The sequence below is a fragment of the Loxodonta africana genome, chromosome X (genome assembly GCF_030014295.1).
Source record: "Loxodonta africana isolate mLoxAfr1 chromosome X, mLoxAfr1.hap2, whole genome shotgun sequence".
In the NCBI taxonomy this organism is placed as follows: Eukaryota; Metazoa; Chordata; class Mammalia; order Proboscidea; family Elephantidae; genus Loxodonta; species Loxodonta africana.
In genome coordinates this window covers 171,955,379-171,968,247 of record NC_087369.1, presented here as the reverse complement: position 1 = coordinate 171,968,247, position 12,869 = coordinate 171,955,379, and positions in this window count along the sequence as shown.

Sequence of the window (12,869 nt, the reverse complement as noted above, 5' to 3'; positions counted from 1 at the left end):
GAGCAACTGATGGATTCGAACCCTCAACCCGTTGGTTCAGCAGCCAAGCTGTTAACCAGGGCTCTAGCGAGGCCCAGATACCTGTGGGAACCTAGATGATGCTGTCATTCTCTTAATCGTCCCTGGTCCAACCCTCACGTGGATGACATAGAATGTCATCCAGTTAGAAGAATTCTGTCACTCCCAGGATGAGGGAGGCCATCAGGCATGTGCTGGTCCTGGCCAGCAGGAGGCCTGGGCTCCAGGGGCCACTCCAGCAACTTCTAGGAGGCCAGTCTTTCCTGCGCCCAGCACAGGAACGTCAGCTCCATGCTGGCTTTCCTGGAGCACAGCCAACAAGGACAGCCAGGGCTGCACACTAGGCCCCTCACCACCTCCACTGCACTGGCTTGCAGAAGAGCAGCCTCTCGGGGTGTGCGCAAGGGAGCCCCTGAGCCTAGCAAACAGGGGACCACACCGTGTTGTTGGAGAGGAAGAAAATGCCAATTAAGTACCACTGACAAGACTAGGTTTAGGAGGGGCTGATGGGCTGGTTCTGGTATCCCTCAACTCGCTGCCCGACACTGCTAGAGAAGAGTGGTGCCAGCTAGTGGAGAGTAAGCTGATGGCGTGGCTTTCCGCTGAAGATCTGAGACCCGCCTCAGGCCCTGCTTTCCCAGGCAAGCACCTTCATTTGGAGCCCTCAGGTTCCTCCTTTCCTAGAGTGTGGGTGCGCACGCAAACACACATGCACAAGGGCTCCCAAAGGCTGTGAACATAGGGTGGTTTCCTCGCTTCTGCCCAAAGGTGGTTGCTATGAGAGTGATCAGTGAAAGCCACAGCAGGACAAATACTGGTGGTATACAGGAGAATGCGTTGTGGCCGTCCAGTTTGTGAACCAGCGGCATCTAAAGAAAGAAACAGTCAAGGTCATACCGATGCAACATCTGCAAGTAGTCAGAGGAAGCCTGCAGCCAGAGCCTCACTAGACACCCTCAGCAGGTCTCAGGGAGGGAAGTGAGCACTAGAGGAAAGAAGTGGCACGACGATGGTCATCCAGCTCAGGGCCATTTTTATGTGTGTCCTCCGCTGCTGCACTATCACATCCATGGAGCGCAGGAACAAGACGGACCACACGATGTAGTAGAGGACAACCACACACAAAAAGAACATGAGAATCCACAGGGGACACACACAACCTGAGGGGAGGAGGAGAGGCATCTCTGCAGCTTCCACCACAGCAGATGGAGGCGTTGGCAAAGCCCTGCTGGGTCTCTCTAGTTAAGACAGTGCAAGACTACACAGTGCAAGACGGAATAAGGACAGTCCTACCTCAGGGGACAGCTGCGGGGACAGCATAGTGTTTTTAGCACAGAACCTGCGCTCGGAATGTTTTCCATGGGTCACTGTGGAGGTAGACAAGCCTTCCTCTGCCCCTACTGCTTGTCAGTCATCCAGTCCTGTTAGCATCCTGGCTCCCTGAGGGCCCAGGGCAGAGCTGTCACCCTGCGGACAGAGATACTCTCTCGCCCTCTCTCTTCACAGGCAGCACTCTGCATCCTGCTCCAGCTACTTGGCAATGTATTTGGGAACTCACTCCCCGGAAACGTCAGCTGCCTGGCTTTCTACAGACCCCCTGGCTAAATTTGTAGATAGACGCCGGGTGCCTACACTCCCCCGTCCATGTCTCCACGCCAGTGCAGGCTCTGTAAGTTGCTGTGGGACCAGAAAGATCTTACTCCACCTCATACAGCCCGCAGGTAACAGTGGAGGCATCAGCTGGCCAGGCTCTTGCATGGCCCCCAGCCCCTTGGACTACTTTCTCAGTTATTCATTTTTCCTTTATTCACCATCATACAGGGAAATTGATTTTTTTCTTTTGTGTACAGTTCTATGACTTTGGACACATATACAGATTCATGTAACCGCTGCCACAAGATGGATACAGAACAGTTCTACGGCCCCATAAAACACTCCCATGCTAGCCGCCTTTACTGTTGCACACTCTCCCCACCCATAACCCCTGGCAACCACTATCACTATACTTTTGTCCTGTCTAGAATGTTATATAAATGGAATCAAACAGCATGCAACTTTTTCGGACGGGTTTCTCTCAATCAGCATGCCTTTGAGCTTCATTCCCTTTGTGTGTATATGGACGCTGTGTATATATGGACGTTGTGTGTATACGGACGGGTCCTTCTTTTATATTGTAGAGTGGTATTCAATGGTATAGATTTACCTGTTTGCCTGTCCATTCACTGACTGAAGAGTATCCAGTCTGGAGCTATCACAAATAAAGCTGCTACAAACCTAAGTTTTCATTTCCCTAGGGTAAATACCCACCCACGTATCTGGCACTTTGTCGTACCGTGGGAACTTGAGTGTTTGCTCTGATGCTGGCAGCTATGCCAGCAGTATTTAGGTACCAACAGGGTCACCCATGGCAGACAGGTGTCAGCTTTCAGACTAAGACAGACTAGGAAGAAGGAGCTGGCAGTCTGCTTCTGAAAAGAATTAGCTAGTGGAAACCTTATGAATAGCAGCGTAACAGCGTATGATATAGTGCCGGAAGATGAGCCCCTCAGGTTGGAAGGCACTCAGAAGACAATGGAAGAAGAGCTGCCTCCTCAAAGTAAAGCCGACCTTAATGACACGTATGAGGTCAAGTTGTTGGGACCTTCATTTGCTGATGTGGCACAACTCAAAATGGGAAGAAGCAGTTGCAAGCATCAATTAATGATTGGAACATGGGATGTACAAAGTATGAATCTAGGAAAATTGGAATTCATCAGAGATGTAATGGAACACATAAATAGCAGTATCCTAGGTATTAGTGAGCTGAAATGGGTTAGTATTGGCCATTTTGAATTGGACAATTATATGGTGTACTATGACAGAAATGACAACTTGAAGAGGAATGCCATTGTATTCATCATCAAAAAGAACATATTGAGATCTGTCCTGAAGCAGAATGCTGTCAGTGATAGGATAATATCCATACGCTGAATAGGTGTGGTGAAAGGATACAACCTTGATGCACACCTTTCTGAGTCATAGTGACCCTGTAGGGCAGAGTAGAATTGCCCCATAGAGTTTCCAAGGAGCGCCTGGCGGATTTGAACTGCCGACCCTTTGGTTAGCAGCCGTAGCACTTAACCACTACACTACCAGGGTTTCCTTGCTCTAGACAGGATACTGTTTCTCACCTGGGCATTGAGAAATCAGAGCTGTGGCAGGAAAGCCTAGTGAACTGTTCTTAATTAATGGGGCTGTGACACTCATTGTGCGGAAACCCATGCACAACATGAGGAAACAAATCATGCTCTCTCTTCTCAACACAAAAGTCGGGAAGTTCCATGGAAGAGTGGTCCGAGAGTCAACTAAAAGACTAAATGCCAACATTTACCACATCCACAGGGCAGAAATGCTACATTTCTCCCCTATGAATTGGCTCAAGGGCTTAAGCACAACTGATGCCACTACAAAATGTAAAATTAGATACGCTGTGGAAAATCCACAAGTCCTGGGTGGCACGAAGAGTTAAGGACTTGACTATTAACTGAAAGGTTGGCAGTTTGAATCCGTTCAGAGATGCCTCAGAAGAAAGGCCTGGCAATCTGTTTTTGAAAGATCAAGCCTTGAAAACCCTAGGGAGTGCAGTTCTACTCTGAAACACATGGGGTCACCGTGAGTCAGAATCAACCCAATGGCAATGGAGTTTGTTTTTTTGGGGGGGTATGGTGGATGGTCTAACAATTTATTTGATGAAGAGCTGGTTGCTATGTAAATGAAATGCGCCTCTTCTTTCAAGATCACCAAAAAGTCTCCTGATGCATACCTTTATACACTATTTTTACTGCAAAGCCTAGAGTTTCAAAATAAAAATGACACCTCCAATCCTATATTCAAGTAGGTGGGAGGTAGGGGTGGAAAAGTGTGGGAGGGAGGGAAGCAAGCTGACAGCAGCCAACAATGATTTGTGTAAGTAGGTCTGTCTGGCCTTCCCAAAAGGAGCCCTGGTGACTCAGTGCTTAAGGCACTCGATTGCTAACCAAAAAGTCAGGGTTTGGAGATTTAGGTTCATAGTTTCATCGTACATCCCACTTAATCGGCCTAATAATATGTTTAGTGCTTCTGTTCTACTTCCTAGTTTCTCGTGTAGTGCCTGAGGTCTTAAAAGCTTGCAAGCGGCCATCCAAGGCACAAAAATCGATCTCTCTTCCTGTGGAGCAACAGAGGAAGAAGGAGCTTCGGGAACAGGAGGAGGATATGGAATGTGTTGGTAACTGCCTCCATGAACAACTGCCTCCTTTGTCTTGAGACCAGAGGAACTAGATGGTACCCGGCTACCATGACTAAATATTTTCATCATAGATTCTATAGCAGTATCCTGATCAAAAGGGGGAAAATGTAGAACAAAATCTCATGCACTCCAGACTTCATGGAGCTGTGAAAGTTGGATGAACTCCTGAAAATATTGCCCTGAGATAACCTTTAAAGCTTAAACCAAAATTATCTCTTGAAGTCTTCCTAAAACCAAACAATGGCTTAGCTTACCTGGTCAAAAATGTCAGCCTTATAGAATGCAACGAGAATGAAAATACTTCCTATCAAAACCACTGGGACATAGCAAAAGCAGTGCTCAGAGGCCAATTTATATCGATAAATGCACAGATACTATGGAAATGAGGAACACACAATTTACAAAGAAAAACGTCTCAGCACAAAAGAGTAAGTGGAAAAATGAAATTGTTAACACACACAAAAAGGCATCAAAATGACAGCACTAAACTCATACTTATCTATAACTACGCTGAATGTAAATGGACTAAACGCACCAATAAAGAGACAGAGTCTCAGACTGGATAAAGAAACAGGATCCATCTATATGCTGCCTACAAGAGACACACCTTAGACTTAGAGACACAAACTAAAACTCAAAGGATGGAAAAAAACATATCAAGCAAACAATAAGCAAAAAAGAGCAGGAGTAGCAATACTAATTTCTGACAAAATAGACTTTAAAATTAAATCCACCACAAAGGATAAAGAAGGACACTACATAATGATTAAAGGGACAATTGACCAGGAAGATATAACCATATTAAATATTTATGCACCCAATGACAGGGCTGCAAGATACATAAATCAAATTTTAACAGAACTGAAAAGTGAGATAGACACCTCCACAATTATAGTAGGAGACTTCAACACACCACTTTCGGAAAAGGACAGGACATCCAGTAAGAAGCTCAACAGAGACACGGAACACCTAATTACAACAATCAACCAACTTGACCTCCTTGACTTATACAGAACTCTCCACCCAACTGCTGCAAAGTATACTTTTTTTTCTAGCGCACATGGAACATTCTCTAGAATAGACCACATATTAGGTCATAAACAAGCCTTAGCAGAATCAAAACATTGAAATATTACAAAGCATCTTCCTTGACCATAAGGCCATAAATGTGGAAATCAATAACAGGAAAATCAGGGAAAAGAAATCAAATACTTGGAAACTGAACAATACCCTGCTGAAAAAAGACTGGGTTATACAAAGAGGGAATAAAGAAATTCATAGAATGCAACGAGAATGAAAACACTTCCTATCAAAACCTCTGGGACACAGCAAAAGCAGTGCTCAGAGGTCAATTTATATCAATAAATGCACACATACAAAAAGAAGAAAGAGCCAAAATCAGAGAACTGTCCCTACAACTTCAATAAATAGAGAGTGAGCAACAAAAGAATGCATCAGGCACCAGAACAAAACAAATAATAAAAATTAGAGCTGAACTAAATGAATTAGAGAACAGAAAAACAATTCAAAGAATTAGCAAAGCCAAAAGCTGGTTCTTTGAAAAAATTAACAAAATTGATAAACCATTGGCTAGACTGACTAAAGAAAAACAGGAAAGGAAACAAATAACCCGAATAAGAAATGAGAAAGACCACATCACAACAGAACCAAATGAAATCAAAAGAATCATATCAGATTACTACAAAAAATTATACTCTAACAAATTTGCAAACCTAGAAGAAATGGATGAATTCCTGGAAAAACACTACCTACCTAAACTAACACAATCAGAAGTAGAACAACTAAATAGACCCATAACAAAAAAAGAGATTGAAACGGTAATCAAAAAACTCCCAACAAAAAAAAGCCCTGGCCCGGATGGCTTTACTGCAGAGTTCTACCAAACTTTCAGAGAAGAGTTAACACCACTACTACTAAAGGTATTTCAAAGCATAGAAAATGACGGAATACTACCTAACTCATTCTATGAAGCCACCATATCCCTGATACCAAAACCAGGTAAAGACATCACAAAAAAAGAAAATTACAGACCTACATCCCTCATGAACATAGATGCAAAAATCCTCAACACAATTCTAGCCAATAGAATTCAACAACATATCAAAAAAATAATCCACCACGACCAAGTGGAATTCATACCAGGTATGCAGGGCTGGTTTAATATTAGAAAAACCCCATTAATGTAATCCACCATATAAATAAAACAAAAGACAAAAACCACATGATCTTATCAATTGATGCAGAAAAGGCATTTGACAAAGTCCAACACCCATTTATGATAAAAACTCTCACCAAAATAGGAATTGAAGGAAAATTCCTCAACATAATAAAGGGCATCTATACAAAGCCAACAGCCAACATCACTCTAAATGGAGAGAGCCTGAAAGCATTTCCCTTGAGAACGGGAACCAGACAAGGATGCCCTTTATCACCACTCTTATTCAACACTGTGCTAGATAGAGGTCCTAGCCAGAGCAATTAGGCTAGACAAAGAAATAAAGGGCATCCGGATTGGCAAGGAGGAAGTAAAATTATCTCTATTTGCAGATGACATGATCTTATACACAGAAAACCCCATGGAATCCTCCAGAAAACTACTAAAAATAATAGAAGAGTTTGGCAGAGTCTCAGGTTATAAGATAAACATACAAAAATCAGTTGGATTCCTCTACATCAACAAAAAGAACATCGGAGAGGAAATCACCAAATCAATACCATTCACAGTAGCCCCCAAGAAGATAAAACACTTAGGAATAAATCTTACCAAAGATGTAAAAGACCTATACAAAGAAAACTGCAAAGTACTACTACAAAAAAAAAAAAAAAAAAATTTTTTTTTTTTGACAAGAAACTAAAAAGGACCTACTTAAGTGGAAAAACATACCTTGCTCGTGGATAGGAAGACTTAAAATAGTAACAATGTCTAGTCTACCAAAAGCCATCTATACATACAATGCACTTCCGATCCAAATTCCAATGACATTTTTTAATGTGATGGAGAAACAAATCACCAACTTCATATGGCAGGGAAAGAAGCCTCGGATAAGTAAAGCATTACTGAAAAAGAAGAAGAAAGTGGGAAGCCTCTCTCTACCTGATTTCAGAACCTATTATACAGCCACAGTAGTCAAAACAGCCTGGTACTGGTACAACAACAGGCACATAGACTAATGGAACAGAATTGAGAACCCAGATATAAATCCATCCATATATGAGCAGCTGATATTCGACAAAGGCCAGTTAATTAGGGAAAAGATAGTCTTTTTAACAAATGGTGCTGGCATAACTGGATATCCATTTGCAAAAAAATGAAACAGGACCCATACCTCACACCATGCACAAAAACTAACTCCAAGTGGATCAAAGACCTAAACATAAAGACTAAAACAATAAAGATCATGGAAGAAAAAATAGGGACAACCTTAGGAGCCCTAATACAAGGCATAAACAGAATACAAAACATTACTAAAAATGACAAAGAGAAACCAGATAACTGGGAGCTCCTAAAAATCAAACACCTATGCTCCTCTAAAGACTTCACCAAAAGAGTAAAAAGACCACCTACAGACTGGGAAAGAATTTTCAGCTATGACATCTCCGACCAGTGCCTGATCTCTAAAATCTATATGATTCTGTCAAAACTCAACCACAAAAAGACAAACAACCCAATCAAGAAGTGGGCAAAGGATATGAACACGCACTTCACGAAAGAAGATATTCAGGCAGCTAACAGATACATGAGAAAATGCTCTCGATCATTAGCCATTAGAGAAATGCTAATTAAAACTACGATCAGATTCCATCTCACTCCAACAAAAAAAGGCTGGCATAAATCCAAAAAACACAAAATAAATGCTGGAGAGATTGGAACTCTTATACCCTGCTGGTGGGAATGTAAAATGGTACAACCACTTTGGAAATCTATCTGGCGTTATCTTAAACAGTTAGAAATAGAACTACCATACAACCCAGAAATCCCACTCCTCGGAATATACCCTAGAGATATAAGAGCCTTCACACCAACAGATATATGCACACCCATGTTTATTGCAGCTCTGTTTACAATAGCAAAAAGCTGGAAGCAACCAAGGTGTCCATCAACGGATGAATGGTTAAATAAATTGTGGTATGTTCACACAATGGAATACTACGCATCGATAAAGAACAGTGACGAATCTGTGAAACATTTCATAACATGGAGGAACCTGGAAGGCATTATGCTGAGCGAAATTAGTCAGAAGCAAAAGGATAAGTATTGTATAAGACCACTAGTATAAGACCTTGAGAAATAGTATAAACTGAGAAGAACACATACTTTTGTGGTTAGGAGGGGGGAGGGAGGGAGGGTGGTAGAGGGTTATTTACTGATTACTTAGTAGATAAGAACTACTTTAGGTGAAGGGAAGGACAATACTCAATACATGGAAGGTCAGCTCAACTGGACTGGACCAAAAGCAAAGAAGTTTCCGGGACAAACTGAATGCTTCAAAGGTCAGCGGAGTAAGGGCGGGGGTTTGGGGACTATGGTTTAAGGGGACTTCTAAGTCAATTGGCAAAATAATTCTATTATGAAAACATTCTGCATCCCACTTTGAAATGTGGCATCTGTGGTCTTAAATGCTAACAAGTGGCCATCTAAGATGCATCAGTTGGTCTCAACCCCCCTGAGTCAAAGGAGAATGAAGAACACCAAGGTCACATGATAACTATGAGCTCAAGAGACAGAAAGGGCCACATGAACCAGAGACTTACATCATCCTGAGACCAGAAGAACTAGTTGGTGCCCAGCCACAACTGATGACTGCCCTGACAGGGAGCACAACAGAGAACCCCTGAGGGACCAGGAGATCAGTGGGATGCAGACCCCAAATTCTCACAAAAAGACCACACTTAATGGTCTGACTGAGACTAGAGGAATCCCGGCGGTCATGGTCCCCAAACCTTCTGTTGGCCCAGCACAGGAACCATTCCCGAAGACAACTCATCAGACATGGAAGGGACTGGACAGTGGGTAGGAGATGCTGATGAAGAGTGAGCTACTTGTATCAGGTGGACACTTGAGACTGTGTTGGCATCTCCTGTCTGGAGGGGGGATGGGAGGGTAGAGAGGGTTGGAAGCTGGCAAAATTGTCACGAAAGGAGAGAGTGGAAGGGCTGACTCATTAGGGGGAGAGCGAGTGGGAGTATGGAGTAAGGTGTATATAAACTTATATGTGACAGACTGACTTGATCTGTAAACATTCACTTGAAGCTCAATAAGAATTTCAAAAAAAAAGTCAGCCTTGACCATTATGCTCTCTTAATAGCTATCTTGTTGTAGTTGTTATTAGATGCCTTCAAGTCGATTCTAACTCATAGCAACTCTATGTACAATAAAACGAAACACTGCCCAGTCCTGTGCCATCCTCACAATGGTTGCTATGCTTGAGCCGGTCCTTGTAGCCACTGTGTCAGTCCATCTTCTTGAGGGTCTTCCTCTTTTTCACCGACTCTTTACCTTACCGAGCTGACATCCCTCCTGATAACATGTCCAAAGTACATGAGATAAAGTCTCACCATCCTCGCTTCCAAGGAGCATTCTGACTGTACTTCTTCCAAGACAGACTTGTTCATTCTTCTGGCAGTCCATGATATATTCAATATTCTTCACCAACACCTTAATTCAAAGGTATCGATTCTTCTTCGGTATTCCTTATTCACTGTTGAGCTTTCACATGCATATGAGGCAACTGAAAACACCATTGCTCCGGTCAGGCTCACCTTAGTCCTTGAGGTGACATCTTTGTTTTCAGCACTTTAAAGAGGCCTTTTGCAGCAAATTTGTCCAATGTAATGTGTCCTTTGATTTCTTGACTGCTGCTGCCATGGGTGTTGATTGTGGATCCAAGTAAAATGAAATCCTTGACAACTTCAATCTTTTCTCCATTTATCATGATGTTGTTTATTGCTCCAGTTGTGAGGATTTTTGTTTTCTTTATGTTGAGGTGTCATCCATACTGAAGGCTGTGGTCTTTGATCTTCATTAGTAAGTGCTTCCACTCCTCAGACCAAGGGAATACTGAGTGGTTTAAAGTCAGGAAAGGTGTGTGTCGGGGTTGTATCCTTTCACTGTACCTATTCAATCTGTATATGCTGAGCAAATAATCCAAGAAGCTGGACTATACGAACAAGAACGGGGCATCAGCATTGGAGGAAGACGCAGTAACAACGTGCCTTATGCAGATGACACATTTTACCCATACCTACCCGTTGCTGTTGAGTCAACTCCGACTCATAGCGACTCTATAGGACAGAGTAGAACTGCCCCATATGGTTTCCAAGGAGCGTCTGGTGGATTCAAACTTCCTACCTTTTGGTTAGCAGCCATAGCTCTGAACCACTACGACACCAAGGGTTTCCATTTTGCCCATAAAAAAAACCAGTCCTTCAATATAGCAACTTGAGGCTTGAATTTTTTCTTCAGTTCTTTCAGCTTGAGAAATACCAAAAACGTTTTTCCCTTTTGGTTTTCTAACTCCAGGTCTTTGCAAAGAGTGTGCAGAGAACTATCTATATGGGATCACACTGTCAACAGTAACTTGAAAGATTAGACAGGAACCTTAGGGGACAGTGAATTCATGTTAATGGGGAAGGAACAAATCAGAAAAGGAGGGTGAGAATGCTTGCACAACTCAAAGAATGTAATCAGTGTCACTAAATGGTACGTGTAGAAACTGTTGAACTGGTGTATGTTCTGCTGCGTATATTCTCAACAACAACAAAATTAATTAAAAAAAAGATAAATGACAGTGTTTCTTTAATGAGCACAACGTGCTGTGAGGAAGGTGGAAGGTATTTGGAAAATGATCAGCTTTTGGGGAAATGGTGGTAATCCTTTTGCTGGCTTCTCCTCAGCCACGTATCAATGATGTACGGCAGCTCCAAATTCCTCCCAATGACAATTCACCCTGGAAACTCTATTTCCCAGTGGACTACTGAGAGAAAAGAGAATTGTCAGAAAGTTAGAGCAGCCAGCTTTTGCTGACAAATCTGGACAGTTGGCTGTTTGGCAGCACACAGCATTTTATCTTATATGAGCCTGGCAAATCCCCTGTGGCTCCTGACCTTAAGGCTTCCTGGCAGGGGAGGCAGGAACTGTGAGTTCACCCCGAGGGCACTCTGAGATGTCCAGGCTTCCCATGCAGGTGTGAGAGGACTATGCAATAAGGTGGACTACTTCCTCTATTTTCAGCAAAGGCTTTACAGATCAAGTCGGGGGTTGGTGGTCCTAAGACTCAATGCCAGGAGAGCAAGAAAAGGGCAATGAGCCCGGACCAAGTAGACTCAGAATTTGGAGGGCCACGGAGTATACTCTACGGGGCTGACCAGCAGTCCAAGTGACAAAGATCAGAGAAACAGGACAAATGCAAGCTGGCTATTTCAGGTGGCAATCCCTTAGGAAAGCCACAGAGGAAGCAGCAATATTAATCATCAGGCAGGTGGCAATAGTAATCATCAGGCAGGTGGCAGCACTGTGTGTCTATAGGTTTTACCGGATTGGACCTCAGTCATTATCTAGATAGACAGAACCCAGCACCCAGGGAAAGGCCTGCCAAGGCTAGAATGTGTGGCAGGGCCCCAACCAATCACAATGACCTCCAGATGGGTTCTGGAACCCAAATCAGATGCTGGGCCATCCCAGCTTCCCCCAGGCCTTAATGTAAGGAGGAAGGAGGCAGGAGCTTTTCCGGGGCACTTACTACTTAAGGTATGGGATGAATTCTAGGGGTCACCTACAGGTGTGTGGGGAATGAGAGGGCAGGAATTCCATTATCCTGCCAAGCTGAGATCTTGATGCCTCCGGCGCTAGGAGACATTATTCTTTCAGCCACTCATCTTTGGTACCTACCCCTGAGCATGATTGGGCAGCCAGGGGCTGGTCTAGAATGTGGGGGCCATCTTCCCACTGAGCTCTGCCAAGAAAATCACCCATCCACTGTGCCATGTAACGGACTGGGATTCAGCCTTGGGCTCCGTGCCCCAGTGCCTAGCTCGCTCTATGTCAATACCCCAAGGATACCAGTAGATGGAAACCTAACGTTAGCATGTTCATACCAGTGGCCTCAAGAGCGCTTCAGCATAGGTACCAGATGGATTCACTCTCTTAGATTCCTCTTCCTTCTCACAGAAAACTCCTGCAACACCAAAGGAATAATTACCGCTCAGTGGGATATTGCAGGTGCTGGCCAAAACATAAACACTCATCAATTTAAACGGGCAAATAAGGACTTCGGAAGAGAGAAGACTTCTCTTCCAGAGGCAATTATTTGTCTCTTTAGAATTTTTGGCCAATGTAGAACCCCCTACCCCCACCCATGGAACTCAGAAATGAGCATCACAGCAGTCTATCTGCATGGAAGGGGCTGGAGGGCGTCGGGCAGGGGACAGAGATTTAAAGTCCCCTGGCAGCCCTTAGCTCTTCTGTCCCCCACCAGCGGGTCCAACAGGGTGGGCCACTCAGAAGAGGCACTTCATCTTGCCACAGCCCCCGCAATGAGCCCTGGGAGATCCTGGCAAAGGATGG